The sequence below is a fragment of the Nelumbo lutea genome, chromosome 1 (genome assembly GCF_056320005.1).
Source record: "Nelumbo lutea isolate HS-2025 chromosome 1, American lotus-T2T, whole genome shotgun sequence".
Taxonomy (NCBI): Eukaryota; Viridiplantae; Streptophyta; class Magnoliopsida; order Proteales; family Nelumbonaceae; genus Nelumbo; species Nelumbo lutea.
The window spans coordinates 181,946,827-181,964,854 of record NC_142684.1 but is presented as its reverse complement, the minus strand read 5'-3'; positions in this window follow the sequence as shown (position 1 = coordinate 181,964,854).

Genomic DNA, 18,028 nt, shown 5'->3' with positions numbered 1-18,028 from the left:
CAATCTCCTCAAGAGTCTTGGGACAAATCCCTTCTTGGAGTTCTCCATGTTGTATCTTTTGATAATATTGTCAATGTAAGTAGATTGGGATAATCCTATTATTCTCTTCAATATATCTCTGTAGAGTCAAAGCCCCAAGATATAGGAGGCTTCTCCAAGATCTTTCATGGAGAATTGCTCGAAAGCCACACATTTACTGTAGATAACATTCCTACATCATTCCCAATGAGTAGAATGTTATCGACATACAGAACCATGAATGTAATCTTATTTCCTACTATCTTCTTGTAAACACAAGGCTCATATAGATTTTGCTCAAAGTCAAACTATTTGACAGTAGAGTCAAACTGGATGTTCCAACTAGAAACTTGCTTAAGTCCATAAATGTTATAAAATAAACATCTTAGTTGTGTGTCCTAACATTCATGGGGCCACATACATCAGTATGTATCAAGTCAAATGTGCCCGTAAATCTTTCAAGTTTTCCTGTAAATGGCCGTTTCATCATCCTACATGAAAGCGAGGTTCACAAGTTGGAAGATCTTCTACAGTTAGAAAATTCAAAGGACTATCCTTTACCAACCTTGTGATACGATCTATATTAATGTGGTCGAGTCGGTAATGCCATCGGCCATGGGATTAACCGTATCACGTGATCTCTTCTTGGGGTTAATTTCCGACGTAGTTTTGGTTATGTTTGTTCCCAGAGAATGATGGAGGACATAAAAATCATTCTCAAGTTCTCCATAAGTGAGGAATTTGTTATTCAATTTAACAATAATCGTATTACTAAACAAAATAGAATAACCATCCTTGCACAATTTTGAAATAGAAATTAAATTTTTTCTCGAATTGGGTACATAAAGACAATCTTTAAGTGTAATTATTTCTTCTTTGAAATACAATTCCAAGGTTCCTATGGCTATAGTTGCAACTATTGCAAAAGTCCCCAAGTAGAGTTGTCAGTTCTCTGTCACTCAGCCTTCTGCTTATCTTGAACCTTGCAATGTATTACATGCATGAGTAGAAGCCCCAGAGTCAATACACCAGGATGCAGAAGTGACCAACAAATTGGTCTCTATGACAAAAGATTCAAAATTACCTTGCTTCTTGGTCTCTAGGTATTGAGGACAATTCCTCTTCTAGTCATGAGTCTACTTGCAGAAATGACAGGCATCTGATGTCTTATCATTTTTCTACTTTTTACGTTTGCCAACTTTCTTCTAAGCCTTCTTCTTAGCTTTCCTCTTTTTCTTTACCGATTTTCCACCTTCAACGAGCATGGCTATCAGACTGTCCTTCTTTATTAGTTCTTCAGCCCTTTGCAGCATATTGTTGAGTTCTTGAAAGCTAACCTTTAGCTTATTCATGTTGTAATTCATGATAAACCGATTGAAGGAATGACGCAAAGAGTTTAAGACGACATCAACTTTGGTCTCATCATCTAGCCCAAACCCGAGAACCTCCAGTTCATTGATATAGCCCATCATCTTGAGACAATGGTCATGAACCTGTTGGTTCTCAGACATCTGTGTGGTCATAAACAACTTTAGGACCTTTCGTCCAGTAGAAAAATTCTGCTCTTCATACATGGTCCTTAGACTATCCATGATATCCTTGGACACTTCGATCTTATCGAACTGTCTCTGTATCGGATTGTCTAAGGAGGTTATGATATAACACCGAGCAAGAAAGTTCTTCTCCTCACATTCTTTATATTCCTTCTTATGGGCCTCGGAAACCCTATCACCCGGACGTTCCGTTGTAGGGTTTTTGGCTACCTTGTCCAATTTCTCGGACGTCAGCACCAGCATAAGGTTACGGAATCAGTCAACATAATTGGGTCCTTTAAGCTTGTTATCATCCAACAGTTTGGTGAATTGTCCGTTTGCCATTTCTAATAAAAGGCAAAATATTAGTCCACGAACTAAAAATTGATTCATGTTATTTACATAGAAAGGGATTTTATCTATGTTCCATTTCCATTTCTTCACCTCTGAGATTTCCCTCCCATCTTAGTGATGGAGACGCGGTTATGTCTTTAGAAATGTGGGAAATCACATAGGTGCAAGGAGCCAACTGTTTCAGTTGCAAAACTCCACCACTTTCTGTGAAAGATCATACCCACTCATCTTATGTGCTTTCCCTTTGGCCTCTGTCAGATAAGGTTCATTGTCATTTTAGGTTAGACATTTTTGTCTAATAAGTGCTGACCCATCATATTCATGGACCCCAAGGTAATGTGAGAGAGTCTTCCATTTTAGGATAAGCCCCTCCCACATCAGTCTATGATGCCCCGATCATCTTATGAAGCAATCAAACAGACTTGATCAGCAAATGGATAGCCCAATTTTATGGTGCATCTCCTCATTACTAATACAATCCATCTTCATGCTAATGATGGAAGACCTTTAGAGAATTCATCATGTGAATTTTCCTATCACATGCACTTATATATATTGAAATGTCCCTAGATCTGATTTAGGTCAAACCAAAGTGGCTCCCATTGTCTTTCTTAAAGTCAGAATCAAATGGGCCCAAAACGGTCTAGGGTTCCGCATAGTTCGTCTTGGGGAGGAAGCTGATTTGGGGCCCATTGAGAAGGGAGATCATCCAATGATCTTATGGGCATCATGGTAATGATGTGCATTCAACATTAATGTACGTAGAGAGCAACTAACGATTAAACATGGGCCAAGTGCTTATGGCCCATGTACAAAGCACATACAACACATCACATACATCCACATGCATAAAATTGATCCAATCAATTAAATAAACTGTAAAACCTTAATTAATTAAAGTTAACACATTATCAGGCCTTTAAGGACCATGTGTTATCCAATAATATCAAGGTATATGGACTAAACTGTAAAAATTAGTTTGGCCCATATAACTATTATGTTGAAAATGGGCTAATCTTGCTTTAACTTAGCAAAATTGTGTTTTATAGGGGTGCGCCGAATTGCATGATGTGATGGGCCATCAAACCCTTGGCCCATAACTGAATTTGGGTTACCTAAAACGTAACCCATTGGTCTGAGAACAGACCCCATCGAACCATGGGTTCAGTCCAACCAATTTGGACCAATCTAGGTCAAATTCGACCTAGGGTTTGGTGTCCAAAACATTATGCAATTTTACAAGAATATGATCTAAAATTAATTGCAGTCGAAAAAGACAATCAAGATCGGCAAGAAAACATAATCAACGGGCTATAGTGTGAGGATTGTGGACAATCTGCAAACCTGCAAGAAAAAGATTAATCGCAAATAACAGATTTATTTTCTGCAAATCGCAAATTGCGGATCTTGCATTTGTAAAAATTCTTCTTCTCCTCCGCGCATTCCAGCACTTCTTCCAGTGTAAAAAAATAGAAAAACCTAATTTTCTATTAATTACATTAGAGCAAATTTTATAAATTTTGTCTAGAAAATAAAAAAATTATTTACAGACCAAACATAATAGAATAAAAGAAGGGTGCGCAAATCATGGTGCCATAAAAGATTCCAATCTTCATCACACATACATCCCAAATATTCAAGAAATAATCGCATAACAATTCCATAATTATAACAAAATAATAACAAATTAATTTTTAGATCATACGCCCAAAAATTGAGAACCGAATTCTCAGAAAAACTGCCAATTTGTGCAAATCATGTAGAACAGTTTCTATCCATTTGCGTAGGTTCAGATCTGGTCTAAATTTGGTTCAAGAGTTGAACCTAGCTATGATACCATTGAAGGGAAGGGAGATTTATCATATTGATGACCGAACCATGCTAGGTGGCTGGGCAAAATTTCAAAAATTTATTTCTCCCTTCTAGGAATCTTATTCATTGTTTTAGAAAAACTGCATTTTTCAAGGTTCGTTCTTGAAACAAACCGGACCAGATCTGTAACCAAAATAAAGGGAGGGATATACCTGATATGGAATCCACAAACATAGCTCCTAACATAGGTGTTTATGCCCAAAGAGGTCACCAAATCCTGCCTCCACTGAAGATGACACAGCTTGAGATGAAACAGGATCAACAAAGCAATTCTTCAGCAAGAAATGCAATCCTTCAACAAGGATTATGAAAGGGAGTGTGAGCACAACTTCAGATCTGATTTTTGCAGCAAAAATTAGAATCAAGATCAAATCTCGATTAGTCCAACTTTGGAGATCGAACAAGGTAGGGCGACAAGAACAGAGGAAAGAACTGGATTAAGCAAAAGTGTTTAACAGAAGGAATTCGTCCCCTATTTATAACCTTTCAGGATCAGCTTCCTAATCCTATTAGGAAAGAGTTCTTTGATCCAAATTTCTATTTGGATCTGAACTCTTAAGTGGATAAAACTTATCATATTCTCTTGCTGCAAGGAACAATGTCACACTCTCTACTCAAGATGGATCCCGGGAATTAAAACCTTTGCAAACCTCCCCAACCGACTTGGCAGCACATTAGTATTAGCCTTGGCAGGATAAACCTCCCCAAGTCTATCCAATGGCTATAAATATTCTAAACTAACACGAGTCTCATAAGTGTCCAATTTAAGGGTAATTAAACAGAAACACACCATATATAACATGAATCAATTATGTACTATCATTAATTTACAATAAATGTCAAAAGTACATAAAGGGTTGTAGAAGGGGAGGATGCCCAGATCTTGTCAGGAAGGGTTCCTGCAAGTTGTTCAACTATTCTACAACTACCACCACTAGATTTGATCAACCATTCCTTTCTCTTCTTTACTTTCTTTTCTGATATTTTTATTTCTGCATCTTTTGGATTTAATTCTTGTCTGTTTCTTTGTTTTGCATATCTAAATTCATTTGATTCAAGACTAAGGTGACTCGAGGGGTTAGAGGATTATAGAAAGGACAAACATCCGGTTCTTATCAAGAGGGGTTTCTACAAGTTGTCTGGCTGATCTGCAGCTACCGCCACCAGATCCAGATTCTGGATCATTTTTTTAATTTATTTATTTTATTTCCTTTGTTGATTCCCATACTTTATTAAATTTTGATTTTTATTTATTATATTGTTTAAATTTGAAATATTTAGTTTTAGCAATAATAGATTTTATTTTTGTATTTTCTACCATTCTCAATTGCATTCTCTTGTCCGAGTCTAAGTATATATTAATTTTTCACTTGTTTCCCTGTGGATATGACCCATTCTCACCCATTTACTACATTATTAATTGTTTAAGAAATGGTAAAAAAATTATAAATATTTAAACTAGTGTTCCAGAGTGTTTAACGACGCGCTTCCAGACACACCAAGTTTTTGGCACCATTGCTGGGGAATCACGGAGAAAAATTTTTATTTACTTTTTCTGGATTGGTTTTATTATTTTTTCCTTTTCATTTGATTACTTGATCCATTATCTCATTTTAATTCTTTTTTCTCTTTGATTCTGCATGATGGAATAGCGAAAGGTGGGGTATCGGATCATTGTGAGACTATGGGACGGAAGAGAAGAGAAGAGAAATTGGATTGCGTTTCAGGTGTACTCGTTCCATTTTATTTTTTAATTTTCATATTTTTATTTTCAAACTCTTTTTTTTAGTAGAATAGTGATTTTTGAATTTTTGAATTATTTTTTTAAATCCGATTTATGTTTTTTAGTTTTATTTTCTGTCTTTTTGTTTCTAATTTTTTTTCTTCTTGATTTTAATTTCTTGTTCGAATTTGAGTCTTATTAGGTTTGTGTTTTTCTTTTATTTTATATAAAAACAAAAAATAAAATCGTTTATTTTTTATTTTATTTATTGCCACATAGTTTTCTTTTATTTATTTTATTTTCGGTTTAATTTTTAGAATAGCAATTTTCTTGTTAGAATTTATTCTGGTAGTTGTTAATCTTTTCAGCATAATTAATTCTTTTATTTTCAGTTTGATATAAATATTTGTTGCCTTATTTAATTCTTTCTTTTTAGTTATTTAATTGAATGATTAATCGTTAAATAGGAAATTGTTTAAATTTTTGAATTTGAGTTTAAATTTCGAATTTGAATTTAAATTTTAATTTAAATTCGAATCTGAATTTGAATTTCAAATTTCAAATTTCAAATTTCAAATTTCAAAAAAAATTAAAAATATAATAAAATCAAAAAAATCAAAAAAAATATATACAAAACATAATTAATATTTTAAAAGTTTTGGATTTGCATTCAAACATCTTGGATTTGAGATGTTTTAGAGGATGCATCATATAGGATTATTTAATCACTGAAATTATTTTGTTAGTTGTGAATGTGCTAGGTTTTCTTTTTATTTTAATTGCTTCTTGTGCTTAGTTTATTTTTTTCTTTTATGCTATATTGCCGAATTGCATTTTAGAAATAATTGTTTATGCATTATAGTTAGATGCATTCATTTTGTTTGATTGTTTTGTTTCGTTAATCCATTTAAGGGCACCCAACTGAAATAAGATAAAGTGGGGATTTCATCACCCTTCCTTGGCCCAAAAATCACCACCCTTCACGTGCAGTTTATCCTAAATCCTAATTTAAAATTTTGATAACAAGATCCTTTAGGGAAGCCTCACACTTGGTTCAAAGGTGTTCTAAATTTTAGGAAAGCTTGTAATTACTTTCCATAACCAGCAGTTGGTGTCTAAAGAAAGAGGTTAAATGGCTATGCCAAAGCGGGTTTTGTAATTACTTAATTAGGTCCTTGCTCTATAGGAAGTGGTGTAATTCCAAGTGAACCTAAGAGGATTCACATTGATTGAACCACTAGGTCATGTGCTTATATTTTTTGAAAATTTAAAAATTCAAATTTGAATTTAAATTTTAAAATCTGAATTTGAATTTAAATTTTAATTTTCAAAAAATAATAAAAAATAATAAAATTTAAAAAAATCAAATTTGAATTTAATTTTAAAATGTAAATTTGAATTTAAATTTTGAATTTAAAAAAAAAAGATAAAAGATAAAGAAAATTAAAAAATCAAATTTGAATTTAAGTTTTAGGAATTTAAATTTCAAAATCTAAATTTAAATTTAAATTTTAAAATCTAAATTTGAATTTAAATTTCAAAAATTTAGATTTCAAACTTCAAATAAAAAATTTAAAAAATAAGGAAAAAAAATTAAAAATTCAAGTTTGAATTTAAATTGCAGAATTTGGGGTTAAAAATGAGAAACTACTTCCAACCTGAGCCACAGATAGATTGGAACCATGTGTCTCGACAACTGAACAGGATTAATGGGATGACTCACAGAATTGACCAAGTCCTTGCATATCGTCAACAAAGTAGCCCATAGCCAACCTTGTCAGCCTATCCATCATGTTCCATCTATGCAAGCCTAACCCATCATGTTAGCCAGTGCCCTGCGGTAGACCCATGTCAACCAGTCAGTCCAAACCAAGTACATGCGGCCAACAGATTTTTCAAACCCAATGCAAACCCACTCTTTAGTCCATATAACCCTGGGTGGGAAAATCAACCCAACTTTACTTACAGGGCCCAAGCCCAAGAAACCCCCCTACCAAATGTGCACTCCCAATGGTCTAAAGGCCCGACCCATTGGGAGTACAATGATTACCCTGGGATTCAACCAACTCAACCATGTTAAACCTACACACAGTCCCAACAACACCATTCATCTAACTCCATGGCCTAGTAATTTCAGAGGCCACAAGGGCAAACCCAATTCCAGCAAATGTATCCTAGGAACCAGTCGACCCAACTGTATCAGGCTTACCCTCAACCTCCTCAGACCTGTACAGTAGATGACCAATTCATGCAACTTGATGTGTGGCTCATTGTGACACTAGCAAGTGCACTAGCCGTTCAAGTAATAAAGTAGTGAGTGAAGTATCATTCCCACGAGGATTTAGGAAACAAGTATCAATACTAAATTGAGTACTTCTTATCTGATTAACAAATAAATCAAAACTTTAATGAAAGCTAAAAATCCTAAATTAAAATCTATCTAAATCATTGGTCCAATTGCCTTCAAATCAGGTTAGAAGAGTAAGCAGTAAATTTCAATCTCAGAATTCAGCAATCTATCAATTTTAATCATTCAAATAAATCATAATTGAGCCTTGGTTTGGTGAAGCCCCAAGGTCATAAACAGCCTCTCTCAAGCACATGTTCATCCTATGCATGAGTGACAATTCTTCTATCTCTAACAAGAATTTAATCCCATGCATACATTTCTTCAAACACTTCTAAGGCATCAATTCAAAACTGAATTGATCACCAGCTGAATTGTGCAAGTTATCTCTAATCTTGCATCCAATTCATTTCTTGAATAGTAGATCTGAATTCCTAGAGTCTCTCTCAAGCACTCTAGGAATTCCAAGCTTTAGATCCATTCGGCCAATCTGAAAATTGCAGATCTGAATTCTCTTTCAAGCAATTCAGATCTTGCAATCTCAGATCTGAGAATTCAGATCTGAGTTTTGAAGGTTAGTTGGCCGAATTAATCTACAAAAACACCCTTATTCAAGAAACTCCAAGTATAAATCATGACCATTCGAATGAATCAAAAAGAATTAGATTGCTGAACTGAAATTTTACAAGTTGAAATACATCAAGGAAGAATGGAAGAAGGAGAAAGAAGAAAGAAAATATAACAAAGAAACAGAATTCAAATTAAAGGATAATGAAACTACAATTGAGTTATTACAAATGATCTTTGAATCACAAACCCCCAATTTTGAACTCACCTTCTCTTCTAGCTTGCTTGTCCTGAACTTCCTTCAGCCCTTCTTCTTCTTCTTCTTCCTTGCGCCTAACCTTCTTCTCTTCTCTTCTCTCAAGGTGGCCGAACCTCTAAGAGAGGGAGAGCCTTCCTCTCAAGCAATTGAACACCTCTCTCACCTCCTAGAGGCCTCCTTATAAAGTTTTTCAAGGGGGCTCTTGCCCCTTCTTGAAGTCTCTAGAATTGGGTGTATTACACCCCTCATGAACCTTCTAGAATGCTCCCTCCTTCTCTTCAAGAAACTTCTAGGAGTTGCCGCCCCTAGCTCCCTTTGGGCTACTATTTGGGCTGCAACTTAGCTTGCATTTGAGCTCATGTAGGCTACACTCTAGGCTGTTCTTCGGGATAAAAATGGGCTGAGCCGAAATTTCCTTCTTGCTAGGCTTCTTCCCTTGGGTTTTCCAAAGAGTTAGCTTGCATTACTTGGGCCGAATAAAACTCCCTTGCTCTTATGGCTGGGCTGGGCTGAACTTGATAAATTTTGGGCTTTCTTTTCTTGCTTTTGCCTTCTTTTTCTTGATTTCGCTGCCCCTGAAATCTTTCTTGCAATCAAGCTAAAATAGGGCAAAATCTAATTAAACCGGCATAAAATTTCATGCAAAAACCTCATAAAATATAGATAAATTGTAGGTTCATCACAACTTCAGCAGTTGATCCTAAATTAGCAGCAGTCCATCGATAAATTAGAGAGCCAAATAGGACAGCTAGCCGAAGCCAAGGTGAGGAGAGAAGTAGGGAAAATACCGAGTCAACTGGTTGTGACTCCTAGAAATCATCCACCGGGTTTTCCTCCACAACAAATTCAACCACCTCCTAAGAACCCTCAGCCTAAAAATGCCAAAGTTGTAACAATCTTAAGGAGTGGGAGGATGTTAGAGGACCGGTGTGAGAAAAATAGAGTTAACGAAGAACAAAAGGAGCAGGAAGACCCCAAGTTGGGGGGAGAAGAAAAAGGAAAGGAAACTTTAGAAGAAGAACCTTTAGTGAACCAACCTGTAGTTCCCTTTCCAACATGTCCCGGCCTATGCCAAGTTTTTAAAGGAGTTGTGTACTCAAATGATGGAGCCACGATTGGCCACACAAAGATTAATGCTCTGCAGATGTTAGTGCAGCTCTCCTAAACCACTTTCCCCGAAAAATGGAAGACCTTAGTGCAGATGTTGTGTCATCTCTGGAATAACCTTCGCTCAGGCCTTATTGGATCTAGGGGTCAGTATAAATATGCTTTCGTCCATTCATGATAGGTTCAGGATCAACAAGTTAGAATCTACCTCGGTAATTCTACAACTCGTTGATTGGTTAGTCAATACTCCTCGAAGTTATTGTGGATGTCATTGTCAGGGTAGAGGGTTGTCACTTCCCAGTGGATTTTATCATCCCAAACATGACCCCAACTGAGTAACTAAACCACATCTTGATAATCTTAAGATGTCCATTTCTAGCAACAACCAATGCAAACACTAATTGTAAATCGGGAGAAATGGACATTTCATTTGGGGAGTAGAAAGTCCGGTTAAACATTTTTAGTGCCACTAAATATCCAAACCTAGGGAAAGATGAGTGCAATGTGGATATAGTGGATGATCTTTTAGATGCCCTGCCTACCCCTTGGTTGGTCCAATCTGAACCATGTCTGTCGAAAGACGAAAGTGAGTCAGGGAGTATAGATGGGAACAGTGCGTGAATGTGTCTAGCTGAAGACGTCAAAATTAGTGCTAGTCGGGAGGCAACCCAACGTAGTTTTTAGTTGATTTTTGTCTATAATGTTAGAATTGTTGTTTCTTTTCTTGATTTGAGACCAGGTGGCAAACCTTGAACCCCTCATGAAAACCCTATTCATTATTCCCTTTGGCCTAAATCATTTTTGTATCATTCTAACCATGCCATTGGGGACATTGGCATTTAAGTTGGGGGTGAGGAAAGAGAGAAAAATAAATTGAAAAAGAAGGAAAAAATTTTGAGAAGCTAAGCCTTTAAATATGTAGAATTAAAATTTCACTGAAAATTTTTTAAAATTTTTCCATTAAAAGAGATTCCCAAATGAAAAAAGTTAAGAAAACTGATAAAAGAATATTGAATTTTGTAGAAATTGATAACAAGCGATAGGAGTAAAAATTGGTCTTATTTGAATATTGTTGAAACCGTTTAGAAATTGGAAAATACTCTCAAGTTTGCCCCTACCAAGATAAGAAGAGAAAGATGGAGAAATTAGACAAAAACTCTTCAAATTGTTAGAAACGGTGGAATACCCTAAACACAGTATTGCAAAAATAAAAGAAAAAAAAAAGAAAAAAAAAAGAGAATAAAAGGTCAATGGACACCCTAGACTTAGTAACCGGGTCACTTCATGTAAGTCAAGTGTTAAGATTCGCGTCAAACGGAAAAAGGAATGCCAAAGACATTCACCTAACACTTGGTAACCGGATCTCTTCACCTAAGGCAAGTGTCGAGATTCACGTAAAACGGTGGAAGGTAACAAAAAATAAGTATGCATATGAAGTTCAGGGGTAGAAATCTGCTATCAGAAATGATAAGAAAAATACATGTCTGATTTTAAAAATCAATCTCAACTTATCAACATAGTCTGCAAATGGAAGGGTAAATAAGATTTTTAAGCCAAGTTTCTGCAATATTCAAAGCAAGACAATTTTACCCCTTAAGCCCAATACCGATCTATACAGAATTTGAGAATTTTGGAATTAGGGTGCTTAACTAATTCTGTTAGGGATGATCTTGAGATGGGAAGGATCTCTATGATCAATGTAATTTTAAGATTGCACTGCTAAGGGACTACCAATGGTTAAGTTAGGGGGTGTGATAACTTTGCATTTTGATGCCTTAAGGGCATCATTTTAGGGGTATTTTCATCCTTAGAATAGTCAAGATGTGCCATTTTCCTAGTTAAATTCAATGTTGTGGCATCTAAGGGTCTCTATGCAAATTCTGGGGAAAACTGAGAAGTTTTCATGGCTGAAATGCAGATTTTGGGAAGTTTATGTGAAGTCCAGCTGAGAGAGGGGGTGTTTTTGTGAAAAAATAAAAGCAGGAGGGTGCCTCCTAGCTGCTAAACCCAGTTTGGCGCCCCTCCTACTGTATTAGCATGCTCCCTACGCCTTAGCAAACCTTAGGGCGCCTTTTAACCCATTCTTTTCACTCTTAACAAACCCTAGCCGCCCTTGACTGCTAAATCCTCACCTTCCATCCCTTCTAATATCCACCATCCATTCTAGGGAACTCTCTTTTTAGCATTCTAACCCAAGGAGCCACCTAACTTCTAATATTCACCATTCAACATTTAGCCATTAAATCTCAACCTTACATAATATTGAGTACCTTCTCCTTTTCTTCTCAGCCTTAGGATCACCCTAGAACCATCCTAACCCTTCATTACAAACCCTAGGGCACCCATATTTTTGCTAAGACCCAATTGTCGCCCCCATCTTTCTCTCTAACTCCAGTTATATCCACCATTATCTATAAAAAAGGACCTCATGGGCCCTGGAGAAGGGGCTGGTCAATTCACCCGATTAACAAGGCTAAGGTTTCTTGAGGAGTTCAAGGGTTGTAGAAGGGGATGATGCCCAGATCATGTTAGGAGGGGTTCCTACAAGTTGTTCAACCATTCTGCAACTACCGCCACTGGATTTGATTAACCATTCTTTTCTCTTCTTTACTTTCTTTTCTGTTATTTTTATTTTGGCAATCTTTTGGATTTAATTCTTGTTTGTTTCTCTGTTTTGCATATCTGAATTCATTCGGTTCAGGTGTAAGGTGTCTCGAGGGGCTCAAGGGTTGTAGAAAGGACAAACGCCCGGTTCTTGTCAGGAGGGGTTTTTGTAAGCTGCCTAGCCGATCTACAACTACCGCCACTAAATCCGGATTCTGGATCATTTTTTTATTTATTTCTTTTATTTCCTTTGTTGATTCCCATACTTTATTAAATTCTGATTTTTATTTATTGTCTTGTTTAAATTCGAAATATTTAATTTTAGTAATAATAGATTTTATTTTCATATTTTCTGCCATTCCCGATTGCATTCTCTTGTCCGGATCTAAGTATATATTAGTTATTCACTTGCTTTCCTATGGATACGACTCATTCTCACCCATTTACTATGTTAGTAGTTGTTTGAGAAATGGTAAAAAAATTATAAATGTTTAAACTAGTGTCCCGGAGTGTTTAACGATGCGTTTTGGACACACCAGAGCTAAGGGCATACACTGTCTAACAGGAAATCCTTCAGCATCACACAAACCGGATAGTGTTTTACAAAGTTGGAAACCATTCGACATTACACAAATCGGATAGTGTTTTACAGAATTGAAAACCATCTGGCATTACACAGAGCGGATTGTTTTTTGCAGTTGTAAATTTTAGTCCCTCAAGTGATAAAAGAGTATTTACACCCTTAAAATCATCTAAAGCCCAACATTCCATAAGGCAGTATATGATTCTCGCATATGTATAAACCATCTGACATGGAGAAGACTGGATGGTCTATTATAGAGTTGGAAACCATCCAACATTACACAAACTGAATAGTTTTTTACTGAGTTGGATACCATTCGGCGTTACATAGACCATATTATTATTTGTAATTTTAAAGCATAATTTTTTTGAATGCTTTTTGTAAGGTAAATTATAGTTTTAAACATATATCCCTCTACATCATAGTTACACCATCAAAATCATTTAGAACCCACTAAATCTCTTTGTTTTGTATGATTCTTAAATAATTACATACTTAGAAGCCATTCGACACTAAACAGACTCGATAATTGTTTGCAATTATGATACATAAATTACAGTTTTGAACATCTATCCCCTACAGGTAGTTACACCATCAAAACGGTTTAGAACTTAATGAGCCTCTTAGTTTTGTATGATTCTCATATTTATCGATTTAGAATCCCAAATTGCATCATGCATCTATTGGGCAGATGCCATTCCATGATGCTAAAGCACACAAGCAATGTTTGTGCACGACCATAAATCTCTGCCTCTAGTGCCTCTATTAGGACTTCTTCGGCATTCAAATCATCATATGGTTGCCATTTATATAATTCAGGTTCTGGAGTCCTATGTATATTAACTCATTTTATGAGCTATTATATAGTAATATTTTGGCCAAAAGAAATTGTAGCTTCTTCAACATTCAAATGATCATATGGTTGCCATTTATATAATTTTGGGAACCATTCATTTCTAACTTTCTATTGACTTCTAAGTCTTATTTCTTTTACTTACATTTTGCATGCTCAACTAAATCATCATTTACTTACATTTTGAGAGGAAGGGATTTCTTTCATTCCATAAAGAAAAGAATACAAGACCAGAATTTGACCAAAGAATCACATCAATTACTTAAACAATGAAATACAAATACAAAGAAACAACAAACAAAAAATAAAATATATTAAATCTCCACAGGCCAATTAAAAAGAGATGCAGAAACAAGAAACAAGAAAAAAATAAAGGGAATGGGACCCCAAATCAAGGGTAGAAGAAGAAACCCCTTCCTGCTAACTCTAAAGTTTGCGTGAAGACAAACAATCAAACAGTAATTTCGAACTCAAACTTGGAGAATGGGACACCAAATCACTCAAACTTGAACTTGGACAGAGAATGGGATCCTAAACCGCTTGAACTCACACTTAGATGAAGAATGGGACCCCAAATCATTCAAACTCGAACTATGAAGGATATTGCTTTGAAGATGGAGATCGAGATATGACTATGGGAGTGAGAGAGAAGGAAGGGGGTTTGAGAGACAAAGGGAGTGAGAGAGAAAATGAAAACATATTTTCGATGTAGGTTTTTTGTTGTGTCCAACATGGACTAAGAGTACCATGTTGGCATCAACCAAGTAAGCCTCTAATGACATGGCATGGGTTTTTATAATTTAAAATATAGAGCCAATTGTTAGAGTTTCGTTGGTTTCTGGACCAACTTGTAACCGAATTTTAAATGTGCAACTCACTTTGACTATAATTTTCCCTTTAAATTATATATTTCATTTACATTATATAAAATGTTTTTTTCTACTTATCACACTTAATTTTTGTTTTACTATGGTATCATTTGACTCAAACCACTAACCCACCATCTAAAAATAAAAATTGTTTGACTTCTAAGTTGACATTAAATTTTGTATTGCATTTCCATCATTGATAAAATTATTTCTCATGTATAAAACTTATTTTTGTTCAATATAATGAATGCACAATATTAGAGATGTACCTAATATTTTATTTTTTATAAATATATAACATTAGATATGTGCCCAAATTTTCTCTATCTTTTTTTTTTTATTTTTGTGATTCTTTGTATTTTATATTATTAAAAATTTTATTATTTAACTATGACATCATTTAATTTCTAGGTAGATTTTGAATTTCACTTTCCATTTTCATCATTAAAAAAAATACTTTTTTATGTTTCATAGTTATTTATTTTAATTTTTTATTATTTAATTATGGCATTATTTATTAATTCGTTTGACCCCAAATGGTCGAAATGCTTTCCCACCACCGGGAGGAAAGAAAATGGTTTTATTTTAAAATTAGTTTTCAAAATATTTATTTCTATACTATTAAACTAATATTGTATTTAATTACAAGAATTTAATGATAAGGAAAATATATCTTAAATATAGGATTTAGTTAGAAAGAATAGGAAAATAATTTTATTTTGAATTGGTTTTAAATTTTACATTCCATTTCCATCATTAATAAAAACATTTCTTATTTATCATACTTATTATTGTTTAATATGTATGTTAAACATGTTCACAATTTTTTAATTTCTATTTTTTTTCATTTTATCTATTTTTTAATTTTATTATTTAATCGTGGCAACATGAATTAACCCATTTGACCCAAAATGATTTAATCCTTACCACCACCTAGATGAAAACATTATGTTTGTTAGGTAGATTTTAAAAGTATAAGCTTTTATGTTATTGGAATTATTAATTTATTAAGTATGGATTTAATTAATAGAACTTAATGATGAGAAGAAACAAAAATTACTTAAATATATGATTCAATGGACATGAATGCAAGTTAATAGCTTAAATGTTGGATTTAATGAAAGAGAATTGAATGCATTGAATATCTTTAAATTACCTCTTTTCAATTCATTTAATATCAAGTACTGATTACCATGTTTGCCCTCATTTTTTATTAATAAATTTAAATAAAGAGAGGTAAATTTTGTCCTTAAAAATTTCAGAAATATTCTTAAAGTTATTTGTGCTTTTTAAAGTAATATAGATATAGATTTTTAAAACAGAATTAAAATTGTCAATTGACCAAACTTGGTCAATTTTTTTTTTGCAAAAAGTCCATCGTGCTATCCGACCACATTTTTGTCTCCTAATCTTTTCCCAAAGAAAAGGTGCGTTTGACAAACCAAATAAGACGGCAATAAAAAAGAAGTTTGTTTATTTGACAGGGGCGTGCCAACAATTTGTACACGTGGCTAAGCTGGGTGAATATGATGTTTGTAATGCGGTATGCGTGGATATCTACAGATGGCTTATAAGTGGACAAATCCAGCAAACTTTTTATCCCCAACTTGTCTCTCTACTCTCTTACTGATAGCAAGCTATAGCGAAAATGATGTACAATGTGTGCAAGTCTTCATCCATGAACGAGACCTGCAGCTTCATCAACTGCTTAAAAGTAGTGCATTTCTCTCTCTATGTTGTTTCTCTAATTCGGATAAACCAATTCGACAATCATTGATACTAATTTTTAATATTTCTTTTTATCTTTATCGTGACTTTTGGTGCCTGCTTTTTATATAGTTAATTCAGTACAGCAATACGAATCGATAAGATGTTGAGAAGGTTGTGAATTTGCAATTAGTTTATTATTATATTTAAAAGTAGTTTTATGAATTTGCTTTTTCGATCAATTATTTCATTCAATTTACTTTAAAGCCTACATCTTATCAGAATCATTAAATATATATATAGCCAATATTGACAAATAAATCTATAAGCTTATCCGCTTCACTAAAGATATGCTTGACATGGATAGAAGCATAAATTAGATTGATAATATTATGAATGGCTTTGAGGCTTTGTTTGGGTTATGGTTGAGCTGGCCCCGGGTGTCACATGTGACCTTTGTGCTCGTTTTATTTCTTTGGCCACGTTGGCATCATGTAAGATGGATAAGCATGATCAGGATATGAGAGAATTGTACGAATAAGGAGGACAGCTCCGCCAAGGATTAGGTCTTATCCTGAAGACCTCGGCGGATAACCTCATCTCGATAACCCCGGAAGCCTCATCCGAATTGGACACGGATCTTCGGCTATAAGTAGGTAACCTCCACTTAAGGTACGAGACATTTTTATTCTTTAGCACCTATACTATCATTCTACTTGGACCAGCATTGCTCTCAATTACTTGGCCCGACCACCCATTCTTCTCACTGACTTGAGCGTCAGAGTAACTACCTTGGGAATAACTACCTCTCACTAGCTTCTCTTGTTGTGCGGCTTCATCCTTCCACCTTGGCCTTGTCTAGTTGGCAGGATTATCTGACTACAACCTCAGTTTGGAATACCTTGGATTGAACAGCATCAGATTGGCACCATCTGTGAGAATCGCACAAAAAGCCATTCTGAAATCTCTCTCTGTGTGATCAAGAAAGATGCCAAGAAACACATTCAATCACTCTACAGGGGGATCCCGCTCTCACCGCAGCCCCCCACATCGTGAGCCTCAGCAGCAGCCTCAACAACAGACCGTGGTCGACCCCACCCAGTTCCGGGCGATGCAGGAAAAGGTCAACCAAATCCTCATGATGATGCAAACGTTGGGACAAACAGCACAACCTCAAACTGTCACCCCTCTTGCTTCGACACTTAATATGGTCAATCATTGCCTTGAGGACTCCAAAAAGCACCATCCAGGCAGGCATAGGGTGCGATCCAATCAAGAAAGGCAGCAGTCATCAAGAAGATCGAACTCCTCTACTCGGTCCCATGATTGCAATGACCGCAGCAAGACGCATCGCTTGACAAGAATCCCGATGAAAGAATGGCTCAACAAACGAACACAACAACAGTAGGGATCCATCAACGAGTCTAGCTCAGTCAAGGACCGCTCAATTGTGCCCAAGAAAGAAAGGATAACGCACGTGGCCCCAGATAATAGGGACGTGGAGATCAGGGAACTCAAATAGCGCCTGACCAAGTTGGAGTGTAGCTAGGCTAGCAGAAGCGCGGATCCTCTCATGGTCTGGCCCGAGGAACCTAACAACCAGCCCTCCAAAGAGCCAATCTTCACTCAGGAC